Genomic DNA, 13,777 nt, shown 5'->3' on the forward strand with positions numbered 1-13,777 from the left:
CCAAAAAAGAAAAACTGCTTTAACTTGAGTATTATATACAAAACTTGCTCTGAGCCAATTTTGTATAGTGGAATTTTATAATAAAATATTAACTATAAGCTACTATCCTGGTCCATTGTCTTCCTCAATGCTAGAGTTTTGCTCCAGGAAAAAGAGGGCTGACTATTGGAGAATTCAGAAGTGTGACTCAAGAATCAAGCCTTTTTCATCTCTCGTGGGATACTGTCCTTTATCAGAGTATTCTTGGTGGATAAATATGTAAATTATTATGCAAAGCAGGATGAAGTAATTCAAATTGACAGTTGCTCTGTTTAAAAAAAATGAAACGTGCAAACCTACTGACAACAAAGGATGTCTTGTTAAAAATCCTTATGTTCACATATATTTCAAGCAGATCAATTCTTCTTGCTTTTCTGTCTATTGTAAAGTTGTTGTATCCTCCACCAATGTATTTAATAGAGATAAATTTAATTGAAAATGTAAGAGTTTGGTGATGTGCATGTGGGACAAATAGATCATTTTCTCAGCCTTTCTCGCTACAGTGAAAGCCCCGGCCTGCTCTTTCAGTCAAGGTCATCCTCACCCAGCAACATTTATATGAAGAATGAATCAGTGGCCACATTTGAGATAATACAGCTGGCCCAGCATGGTGGTGCACACCTTTGATCCCAGCACTCAGGAGGCAGAGGTATAGGATTGCTGTGAGTTCAAGGCCACCCTGAGACTACATAGTTAATTCCAGGTCGGCCTGGGCTAGAGTGAAACCCTATCTAAAGAGTGAGAGAAAGAGAGAGAGAGAGAGAGAGAGAGAGAGAGAGAGAGAGAGAGAGAGATCATACCATTATGATTAAGCTTATACAAAGCCTATGTGTTTTCCTATACTCCTGCCACCTTTGGCTCTCGTGCAGTTACAGTGGATGAGATGGCACCAGTGTCACCTGCAACACAGCCTCCTCTCATGCTCTGGGTCTTCTTGCCTCATGACATCTGAGGCATTACCTTAGTGGGATTCTCTCTTCACTTCGTTATTATTATTTCTCTTTATTTTGGAGAATCTTTCTCACCATCATGAGTTTAAACCAAAAAAAAAAGTCTTTACTCTAATTAATGTTTTTCTAACTCAAGTTTTCAAGTTCTCTCCGTTGTAAGGCTCCTTGAAAGATACTCTGTATATATGTGCCATTTTCACCTCTTTATTCTTATTCTTTAGTAGGTCATATTTAAATCAAGCTTATACCCCTATTCTCTCCAGGTATTTGCTCAGTTTACTAAGGTTTCCACTGACTGACATCTTACCACAGCTTGCTTGTTTGTTTGAGATAGTCTCAATATGTAGCCCAGGCTGGTATTGAACTTCAGATCCTCTTGTCTCAGTCTCTAGGTCCTGGGATTATAGAGGTACACTATCATGCCTGACAACAGTGATATTTTGTTGTACTTGCCAGACAATTTTTTTTTACATTTCTCCTACCTGATTTCTTAACAGCTCTGGATACTCACTTTTTCTTCAACATATTCTTCTGTAGTTTTCAAGGAAACTTTGCTTTCCTCTGAGATGGTTGGAGTGTAATATATTTCCCATAACCTCATGTGTTTGTGAATAAGACTCATATTTAATCTCCAGATGGTAGAGACTTTGGGAAGTACAGCCTTGCTGGTGGAAGTGTATCTTTGGTGGTGGTGGTTGGGGGGATTATAAGGGGTTACAGCCCAGGCCAACTTGCCACATTTAGCTTACTGCCTTGACTTCCTGCTGCAGTGGAGATGTGACACCTAGCTATGTGTTCCTGCCATGCTTTATTTTCCATGATGAAACTTCCCCTCAAAACCATAAATCAGAAATAAACTTTCCTTCTATGAGCTAGTTCGGGTCCAGTGATGAAGATAACTTCTATATCCTCCATCTTCAAGGTCTTCCTCAACACCTGAACACTGGTGTCCTCTGAGCCTCTCTCTAGAAGACTTTTCCTCTATGACTGCATGTACTGTGTAATTGGCTAATCTTGTCTAGTGGCTTTCATAATGATCTGTATGCTAATACTTTTTAAATGTATGTTCCTAGCTATGATTTCTTAGCTCAACTCTGGATTCGTGTTCAATGGTTTATTTACCATCTGTAGTGGGAGATCTGTAGTTGCCACAAAGACAGCTTTGCCAAAATCAATCAATCAATACACACACAAACAAATAAATAAATATCTTTTGACATAGTATCTTTATATATACTATAGACTAGCCTTTTCATTGTCCTGATATTGCTTCCCAAGTGCTGGAATTTACAGGCATGTTACATGCATCATACCTAGCCAAAGAGTAATGTGAATCTCCTCCACTCCTATGTATAAGACAAACTTTATAAATTTCCTGTTTTTATTTTTAATTTTGGTTTAACACAAGGTCATCCTATGCTGTCCAAGGGTCTCAAACTCCTAACTTCAAGTGATTCTCCAACTTCAGCCTCCTGTGTACCTTGGACCACTGGTGCATGCCACCATTCCTGGCTCTATAAGCCCCTTTTACCTAGTCTTCCACATTTAATCCTTACCCATCTAGCTAGAAAGATTAAAATCCTATCTTGAATCTGTCACATATTTCCCATTTCCCATCCAAATTATCAGTATAATTTGTTCTACCAACAGTATTTATTTGGAACTTTAATGTTGCTGCCATAATCAGAGTCAGAGACATTGATTCTGGCATTCTATAGCCAACCCCCACCCCACACAACCTTCTGCCTTATTGTAGTAGTCTACATAATCTACACAGATCCGACATGACTTGGTGCTTTGCTGCTTCTCTGTCTCATGGGCCCACATCCCCACCCTCATCTGATGCTCTCTCCCAGCACATGGCAGTTGCTTCTTCACATTTGGTTTCAGCTTAAACACCACCTCAAGAGACACTTTCCCAGAGCAGTGCAGTTAAATAAGAGCCACTGCATGTCCCTGCCCTGCCAGCTTTTTCTCTCTGTGTAATTTTAACTTATTTGTAACACTTAACATTCCTACAGGATACCATTTTTAAGTGTTTTATTTCATTTTATTTTCTTTCTTTCTCTTTTTTTTTTTTGTGGTTTTTCAAAGTAGGGTCTCACTCTGGCCCAGGCTGACCTGGAATTAACTATGTAGTCTCAGGGTGGTCTCGAACTAACAGCAATACTTCCAACCTCTGCCTCCCGGGTGCTGGGATTAAAGGCGTGCACTACCATGCCCAGCCTCATTTTATTTTCGATTGTCTGTCTCCTCATACCTGAAGACAGGCTTCTTGGAAGTAGACATTGTCTAGATTTCCCTGACATCTAGAGTGGTACCTGGCATATCGTTTGTACTCTCTAATTGAAATAGATTCAATTAGTTATTTCTAGGATATCCCATACAAAAATGTTCTAACATATGTAAGATCTCAAGATCATAATAGAATGAATGAAGGTGAAATTTGTAGAAGAGTAGTAAAAAAAAAAAAAATCCCAAATATATTAAATGTAGGAGATTCTTGACTTGGTAAGATCCTGAGCTAAATTCATCTATATACATCGTTGGTGTTTATATCCTGTCAGTGTGGCTCATGTCACAGACACTGAAAAGTAAATCCACAGTTGGCTGGTAGATGACTGCAGTGCTGCCCTCAGCATTGCCTTTAACCCCTCACACTCCTCAAAGATTAGACACTCTACAATGCTTAGATTTGTCCCCTTTTAGATAGTGAATCTAATGGGTGCAGCTGGTGTCCTACAATGCATTATAGAGCTATAGGACTCACTTTTATGACTAAAAATAAAGTACAATAACACAGCTAGTCTGTGAGCAAATTTTCTGAGAAATACCTACCACCTACCACAGATGACCAGGGGGAAATTATGGCAGTATATACAAAGAGTCATGCTTTATTTAAACTATTCTAGCAACATACAAAGCACAAACAAAATAGTTTGGGTCTGTTTTATGAAAATTTATGAAGTACTTGTTTTTCTTGGTTATTTTTATTAAAAAAAAAACTGTATAGCTTCTCTTAAGGCACTATTGAACTAGAGATGAACTTAACAAGTGTTTTCTATTTCTAGGAGAATCAGAGTTTTAGAATGTAAAGAATAGATTTCCAATGTTTTTTTGAGCTGGTTTTCAAGGGTAAAATTGGAGTCATTTATCCCCATTAAGGTGAGACACTCTCCGATGTAGAATTTTCTTTGGGTGTTTATCTTTTTCTTGTGTCAATACTGCTAACTAATCCCATATGTTTCTGAGATCAGTTGTTAATTGCAAACAGGAGACCAAAAACAGGAACCTTGATCAGAAATGTGGTGGAGGACTCCATCATGCAGAGTAAGCCCATGTGGTTCTCTGATGGGAGTGAAATGCAAAGCCCCAGCAGACTTTAGAGAAGAGCTCAGATCTCCCATGTATGCTGATTAGAGCCCGTTCTTGTGTAGGACCCTGAAATGCTAGTTATTTTGTCTTTCTCTTCCATAAGGGTGAACTCAGGCAGATGAGGTGTGGGGCAATTTACCAGCCTGCCAGAGGGTGTTCCTGGGCATACCAATACCACCTACCCTTAAATATTTATTATTCTTTTTTTTTCATTTATGAGAGAGAGAGAGAGAGAGAGAGAGAGAGAGAGAGAGAGAGAGGGAGAGAATATGAACATACCAGGTCCCCCAACAACTGCAAACAAAATCCAGACATATGCACCACCCTATGCATCTGGCTTATGTGGGTACTGAGTTATTGAACTTGGGTCCTTAAGCTTTGCAGGCAAGCACCTTAACCATTAAGCAATCCCTCCAGCCCCATCATCCACTTTTAATGTAACATTATCAATCAGTTGATCACCTTGATGTTAAGTCCTTTGCTTTAAGTGACTTAATCAATGCCAAGCACATCTGAGTGGTCTAGAAATCTCCTGGGTTCTGTGCCCATTAAGGTAGGCCAGAAACCAGGATGTTTTTGCCTAGGACTTACATCTGAATGACAGGAAAGAGCTGGAAAACAGTAGCATGATTAAACAGGAAGAGGACAGTTATACAGCATTTTAGAGTTCTGGAAGCTTCTCTACATAGTACATCATAAAATCTTATCCAACTAAGAGCTAAAGCTCATTGTAATGTTCCCAGAAGTAGTGATAGAACTGAGGTGGAAAATCAAGAGGAAGTGAAGGAGCCAGGGAGCAGGGCACATGTTTCCCTGAGAAACACTGCCATCTAATATCTAGTTGATATTTAGGATTGAAGAAATGTTTATTTAATTTAAGACAATTAACTTAATCAAATGTAGCACCACAGCACTCGTCAGACAGTGAATGAAAGCATGTTTGGGCTTTTTGATGTACTTTTACTTGCTCGTGAAGGGTAGTGCACATCTATTCCAAAGCCCAGTGAGGGCAGCAGTATGGGCCTTGCTGGAGAGCAGCAGCTTTCCATTATACAACAGGTCTAGCTGAAGTCAGGGGTAATCCCAAATGGGTTCTAGACTTAAGGTCTCTGCTCTTCTTTGGGCTCCATTTTCCTGCCCTTGGTTCTTGACAACCAAGGCTTCCTTGGGTGGCCATATATTTCATGTTCATTTCACCAACCAACTCTTTCTTGAGGTACTATGTTTGAAATAAACACATGTAATGAACATGCTCAAATATTTGCCTTAAAAGAAATGCAGCACATTTGAATTTAAAACACTGCCTATTTTTATTACAGCTTATAGAAACAGAAAAATAGTCTCGGAAGGCTAATGAAAAGGCTATAATTAAAAACAAGGAATTGAGACAGTCATTAAACCGTAGGAAGTGTTTCTCAGTTAGATGTTATCTATTTAAATTTAGAGTGGAATGTGTTGAATTTGAATTGGTATGGAAAGAATTCCTGAGCAGGAGTTTGGCATTCCTGAGAAAAGACAAGAGTGTATTACTTTTAGGTGCACTTAGCCAGTCATCTCATGGACCTGCCTCTGTCATCACCATAAATAAGTCATGGGTATATTTCCCCTCTATCAACATATAAAATTATAACACATTTCCATCTAAGAATTCAAACTTATTTTCAGTTTTGTTTCTATATTTTGGCAACAATTATTTTATGAAATAGAAAAAGTTTCTAGTGAGCTAATCTTAGGGATAATGACGGCCTAAAAAGGCTGAAGAAGACAGAGGAAAGAGCCTACTAGATGTTTCGGAGTTACTTTCCTTATTGGGTTAAAACACAGAGGACTTTGTGTACTAGCTCAATCAAGAGATTTCTGTGACTCTTGTTTTTGCAAAACTGACTTGGTTTGGAATTTGGTGTTTTTATGTAGCATTTAATACAAGTGGCTCTATTCTGGTTCAATCTGATCTGTTGGTGCCTAGGGCTGAGGGCTAGTCACATGCAGTGGCCTTCAATAAACTAGTTAACATCTTTATATATCTTTTAGATACCTTCTGCATTTTGTGACATTTTGACTAGTAATCCAAATGCTATTTGGCTGAAGAAGACATGCCAGAAATCTTGTATGCCATAAAACACATCATTGAAAAATCCATGAACATGTCTTTTTCACACACACAAAAGTAACCAACAGTATGCTCATTTTACAAAGAAAACACTAAGGCTCAGGTGCTTGCCTGTGATGGCATGAGCAGTGAGTCGTAGCTTTGGATTCAAGTACAGTCAACTTCCTTTGAGTCAAATGCTCACCTCAGAGAATTGATAACTAATTTCTGTGGAGTCCATGTAGGAAATGCTGCATCGACTTATATTTTGATTTATCATGGATACATGTCAGTGATTCTGTTTTTTCCTTCCAGATTTATAAGTCCTGGAGCAGTAGACATCTGGCTCTTTTGTCTTTTTTATATCTCTACGTTATAGCATAGTGTTTTTGAACTAAAAGTAATGAGGTGGCTTAGGATTCAACTCTACTAGCTTTACTTTAAAAAGTCATTACATTCTTCCAACCAGATGAAAAAACAACAAATCATACTAAACAGAAAGCCAAGTAAGTGACAGCATTTGAACATTGAGTAGATTTTCCTGTAAGAAAAACTAACAAAATAAGCACCTACCATAGACATGCCCAGCATTACTACCATCCACTCAAGAGGAGATATGGGTATATGAAGAACAATCACAATGCTTTCTCAATGAATGAAAGACTGTGACATGATATTCTGAACAGGAAATGGTTGCCCACATCACGTGGATGTGGCACCTGTCCCCTGGCCCTGAAAACAGAGCCTACCCATCACTTACCAGGCCATGCCAAGAAACTGTAGGCTAGACATCCCACAGAGTGACCTCTGGACCACTTTCCAAAAGTCAGAGGTCAGTATGGTAGCCTGGAGAAGGTGGCATTGGTCTAGACTGTGGGGTAAGCACAGTGGTCTACCATGTCCAGACAATTGGCATAACATGAGTGTCAAATTACTGGGAGGATTTTTGGGTGAGGAAGGCTGGATGCCATGAATCTATGATTTTGTTCTGGTTTTTAGGTTGGGAATATTCTGAGATAGTGACAAACTCTAGGAGGCAGAAATTGCTTTTATAAAAAAAGCTAAAAAAAATAAATTCTACCACATAAAAATATAGTTTTTCTTCTATTGATATTACAGAAGTGATTTATTCTTCCTCTATGCTTAGAATTCTTTGTAGACAGCTAGACTATGACAAATTTTTTAAAATTTTATTTTATTTTTTATCTTTTCACAATTTTTATTAACATTTTCCGTGATTATAAAAATATCCCATGGTAATACCCTCCCCCCCCCATACTTTCCCCTTTGAAATTTCATTCTCCATCATATTACCTCCCCATCTCAATCATCCTACTTACATATATACAATACCAACCTATTAAGTACCCTCCTCTCTTCCTTTCTCTTCCCTTTATATCTCCTTTTAAACTTACTGGCCTCTGCTACTAAGTATTTTCCTTCTCACGCAGAAGCCAGATTTTTTACTTTATATGTAATTTTCAATTATCAATCTTCTGGAATCTTGTGTCTTTAAATTTGCCTTTGGGTATAGTCTTATTATTACCTAAAATGACAAACTCCATCAAGGTTTGAATGTGAGGCAGGCAGTTTAGGGGTGACAGGACCCCAAAGTGAGTAGCTTCTCTTAACTAAATACAGGAATTGTCCTTGGGTCTGTAGGAGAAAATCCAGCTCATTATACTTTATTACAGGTCAGTAATGTCAAAAGAGTCTGGCCTTTCTTTATCTCTGCCCGTTATGGGAGGCCTTCACTCCCTTCTGAGAAGATCCCTCCTAGAGAATTAAGATTTCTCGGAAGATAGCTCTTTTCCAGAAATCCCCAGACACCTGATGTCATAAAACATAAAACATAAAAAGACCCAACCTAAGTCTTGACATGAGGTTCTCAAATGCCATCTTGCCTCCCTGGGCAAGAGCTCTGCCTTGCTGTCTTCTCTTAAATGAGGGTTTTCCAAACCCCATCTTGCCTCCTTAGGAAAAAGTCATGTCTTCCTTTCTTTCTTTAAGCTCCCCTTCTCTTAACACTCTCCAACGTTTAAGAATTAAGGAATACACACACACACACACACACACACACACACACACACACACACACACATATGTTTATATTTATATTTATATTTATATTTATATTTATATTTATATTTATATTTATATTTATATTTATATTTATTTATTCATTCTCTGGTCTGTGATGTTCATTCCAATTCTTAAGACAAGAATCTGGAGACAACCCAAAATTATCAGTGTGTTGGTATGTTGTATTGATGCATTGGTGAGGAAACCCAAAATTCCTGACCAAATACATAGGAGTATAGTGGTACCCATTCCACTAGTGTCTCCCTCTCTCTCTCTCTCTCTCTCTCTCTCTCTCTCTCTCTCTCTCTCTCTCTCTCTCTCTTTTATTTGAGAGTGACAGACAGAGAGAGAAAGAGGCAGATAGAAAGAGGGAGAATGGGTGTGCTCGGGCCTCCAGCCACTGTAAACAAATTACAGATGTATGTACCACCTTTTGCATCTGATTTTCATGAGTCCTGGGGAATTTAAGCCCTGAACCAGGGTCCTTAGGCTTCACAGGCAAGCACTTAACTGCTAAGCCATCTCTAAAGCCCTCCACTAGTCTCTTCTAACCATCTTTACCCATCTGTCTTAGACTCAGAATCCTGGGAAAGGTAAGTTAGATCTGAGCTTATCTGTGCAGAAGAAACAGAAATATCCCCATCTCTCTAGAAGAGAGAAAACACACACACACACTATCATCCACTTTTCATTTTTAAATCCCTCGGTTGCCTTCAGGAAAACAAATGTTTTTTTACCTATTGATTAAACTGCCTGCTTCATTATGTGTTTAGCATAGTCTGGGTAGATCTCAATGAGAGCTCTGGAAAATTAAAAGCATTGAATAAATATTTTTCTTTTGTCTTTATGAGACACCTTGCCTTTCATTTGCTTAATCCTTTACATAAATACAAAACATGCTTACCTTCCCAAATCTCTCCAGGCCTTTTCATAGTAGGCAAGGATGGGATGGTTGAAGTACAGGAAGCAAAGTTTCAAACCCATATCAGGAGAGCAGAACTCGGTCCAGGGCTCTGTGAAGAGGGAAATTATGGGGAGAGGAAGGGAGCAGTGATCCTCTATAAATCTCAAGAAAGGCTGGCTCAGTGGTTAAAGGTGTTTGCTTGCAAAGCCTAATGGCCTAGGTTTTATTCCCCAGTACCCCTGGAAAGCCAGATGCCCCTGCATGCATCTGAAGTTTATTTTGCAGTGGCAGAGGCCCTAGTGCATCCACATATACATTCTCTCTTTCTTTCTGTCTGCATCTCTCTCTCTCTTTCTCATATAAATAAATAAAACTATTTAAAATTAACTTAAGAAACCCATTTTTTTGAAGATTTTCCTACCCAAGATGTTAGTGTGCTGCTTCTATAATCAATTTATGTATCTAGAATAATCTATTTTTTTTAAAGTGGAGAATTTCAGAAACTCTATTTCATTTTAATAATCCACACAGGTTAAATGCTTTGGATTCTTTTGTCTTCAACTCTGCATGGTCTGCGTTTGAGGACTATTTTGTGGGGACCAATAAAGAGATAGAATTGATTCGTGCTTTCCTGCAAGATGGGCTCAGTCTTTATAGCTGTAATTCTTTCTTTAGGTCAAACATATATCTCTCCAGCCCCCACTGCTCTCCAGAGAGAAGCATGGCACAAGAGCCATCACCCACACTTTTCTCTTTAAAAAATTGAAATCAGAGCCCAGGGTATAATGAAAATAAAACCTAAGCACATATTAAGGAAAGCAATTTGATAATGTTAAGAATTTCATCTCCTGCAAGCCAGCTCACGAATAGTTTACATTCAGAGAGGAACAGGTTAATACTTACATAACTGATTGAAATTGGTACTAATTGGCTTGAGATTTAAATGAACAAGTTCTGTCAGACCGCTGAGCTAGTCTGAGGATTCTGTATATGAAAGTCTACATGGAAATATAATTTATCTCCATATAATGATGTTTATTCTCTCAAAATTAGGTTAAAATTGAAGAAGTCATTTCCCTTATCCTCAATTAAAACAAATAGCTAACATTTAGCTCAACTTTAGCATTCATGGGCCTGGGGGATAAATTTTCTCCATTTTATAAGTACACCACTTCCGACATTTTCCTGGGTCGAATGGCCTGGAGGATCACAGTATACCAGAAAAGGTTAAAAGAGATTGTACCACATGCACGAAAGCTAATTTTCATGCATCAAGGTTCTTTGAGCTGAATTTGTGTAATGAGTGCACTGGAAATTGAAAGACGAGATTAAAGTGCTGTTTGTCGTGTACAGAGATTTCAGAAATGCTTATCAGCCCTTCGCAGCTGAGCACGGCCCAGATTCAAAACTGATCTGACAGAAAGGGAGGCTGGCTGCAAATGTGGGGCTTTACATCCACGCTAATTACAAAGTGCATATTAAACATGAGGCCGAGGATGAGAGCAGCTGCAAAGGTCTTTATCTATATGAGGAGACTGTCCACCTACATAATAAGAATAATTACCACTGAGAGATTTCTTAAAAAGAAATTGCACTTAATGACACATCATACAATTTCTCCTAATTTCAAAAGTCTATTTCACCATCTTCCAATAAGGTGTGACTTTATTTTCTTTCTGGATTCAGGTGACATATCAGAATATGATTGAAAGATCTATTCACATATAATTCTATTGATGTAAAGCCTGCTTGCTTTCAAAAGAACAAGAGTGGACACCCTGCAGAGTCCCTCTAATGAAATAATGGAAGGAAGAAACTAAAACTTTTCCAGTATCCAGGAGTGACCTGAGAGAGGTGCTACCCAAGGCCACTGTAATTGGGAGCATATCAGAATTCAGAGAAACGGGCTTCTTCGTTGCATTTTGGTTCTCTTCTAAACTGCCAACATTAGAGCTATACCTGATGCAATCAAATTGAAAGGATACAAGAAATTCTTCTCTCTGAATGCCTTTCCCGCTTTGTGAAAAGTATATACCTGAGCTGGAGAGATGGTTTAGCAGGTAAGGCATTTGCCTGTGAAGCTAAAGGATCCAGGTTCAATTCACCAGGACTCACATAGGCCAGGTGTGCAGGGTGGCACATGTGTCTGGAGTGTATTAGGTGCAGCTGAAGGCCTGATGTGCCCATTCTCTCCTTCCTTCCCTCCCTCCCTTTCTCTCTGTCTCTCTATTTCCTTCTCTCTCTCAAATAAATACAATAAATAACTATTTTTTTTAAATGTATATACCCCATCATGGTCTTTGTAAAGTAAATTTAATGCCATGAATGAAGGCATTCAGCATAACAGTCTACTCAATAAACAATAGCTTCTTCTACATTCCATGTCACTTTTTTCTTTTCTGTTTTTCTCTTCATCACATTTTTTAAATGGTATAAACCTGGTTTATTCAGCATTTATTTTGAAAATAAAATAAGAATTTTATTTCTTCTGTTTATTCCTGATAATTGAGGCACATAATATATGATGAAAATCTCATAACTCTATTGTGAAATATTATGTTAAAGAACATCCAAAAAATTCCATTTGTTGGAACATGACAAAGTGAAAAAGCAAGGGTCTCAGAGATTTTGGAAGTGTACTGCTGAGTAACATATTACTTACCCTCTATTTGCAGTTAAAATATGGCTGTTCGCATAATCTAATACAATTCTTTATGGTTTTGGAGATAACTCCATTTAATCTATTTAATCTCTGTTTAAGACTTCCAAAATGTGAAATAGAATATACATATTAAAAGTACCATCCAGGCTGGAGAGATGGCTTAAAGTGCTTGCATGCAAAACTTAACCACCCAGATTTGATTCCCCAGTATCCACTTTAAATTTTGTATTTCTTCATGAAAGTTAGACCATGAAACAGTAATGTCACGAAGTGGTTTGTCATAGCTTTGCTGTGGAAGTACACAGCAGACAGGGAACTCTAGGCTTCAAACCTTTTGTTCTTGCTGGGATCAAAGCAAGAATGTGCTTTGGCTTTCTAGTCTACTTTCAGCATACACATTTATGTTTCTTAGTCTTTCTGGATCTTACATAACAAACTGGAGAGAAGATCTAAGACTCTTCTAATCCTCAGTTCTGTAGGTCACAGGACTAGAGTCATGAAGAAATAAGCACAGTGAGCAGTTCCCAAGCCAATTCTTCACAGGGCCCTCATCATGTGACATTCTCATTGCCTTTGCAAGAACTAAAGTCCAACTAGGTATGAAAATTGCTAATCAAGTTCATTCAGAAATCATTAACTTTTCTGTATTGCTTCCATGAATTTCTTTTTAAAAATACTTTTTCAAAGATTTATTTATTTATTCGAGAGAAACAAAGAGGCAGATAAAAATAAAGAGGGGGCAGGGAAGAGGATCGCTGGGGCTTCCAGCCCCTGCAAACGAGCTCCAGACGCATGTGCTACTTGTGCATCTGGCTTGCTTTGGTACTGGGGAATTGAACCCAGATCCTTTGGCTTTAACTGCTAAGCCATCTCTCCAGCTCCATGAATTTCTTTATAAGACAAAATACTGTTTTGTTTCTAGAAGTCTAGCTGCCTGAAATGATATCTTTTCTTACTGAAATGGGTTATTTTGCTTGGAAATTTTGTAAGCTAACCCATAGTCAGTCTTGTGATTGAATTTACTAACTGCTTTTTGTTGTTGTTGTTCTATGAAATTCTAGAGTAATCGATGACCCACTAAAGTTTAATGGTAAGACCCTACTGACGAAGACACCATATACTGTTGGTATGGAACATGGAGTGTCATGGCTGGAATCTGGAAGAGAGTCAGTCCCCAGACAGTTAGTTCATCTAGTGCCAGAAGGTGCTACATGAGCGACTGGGGCAAAATGATCAGCATCTGTCCAATCAACTCATGGTCTAAGCTACTGAGCAACAAAAAACCTGACATAATGCTCACACAAGTGCAATAGTGGCACAAAGCCATCTGGGAAACAAGTCAGAACTGTATCCAAAAAAGGACCCAACTTTCCATTATCAAGCTACCACCAATCCATGGGCTACAAGAGGGCCTACACCTATTAAATTCTCTCTAAAATAATGATTATCCCATTTATCTAGTGCTGACCTCACTCTCCACTGGAGAGTTTACTTCTTTTTCTCAGATGGACACAGAGCCTGAGAAGAGAATCAGCCCATCGCACCTCACCAGAGCCCCAACTGAAGCCATAGAGTAATTGGGGAAATGAGCAAGAGTGCTGCTTTCTTGGTGAACCTGGTACCAGCACAAGAGTGAAGGAGATAGACACAGAGAACACTCAACTCCTACCAAACCA

Source organism: Jaculus jaculus, chromosome 4 (genome assembly GCF_020740685.1).
Source record: "Jaculus jaculus isolate mJacJac1 chromosome 4, mJacJac1.mat.Y.cur, whole genome shotgun sequence".
NCBI lineage: Eukaryota > Metazoa > Chordata > Mammalia > Rodentia > Dipodidae > Jaculus > Jaculus jaculus.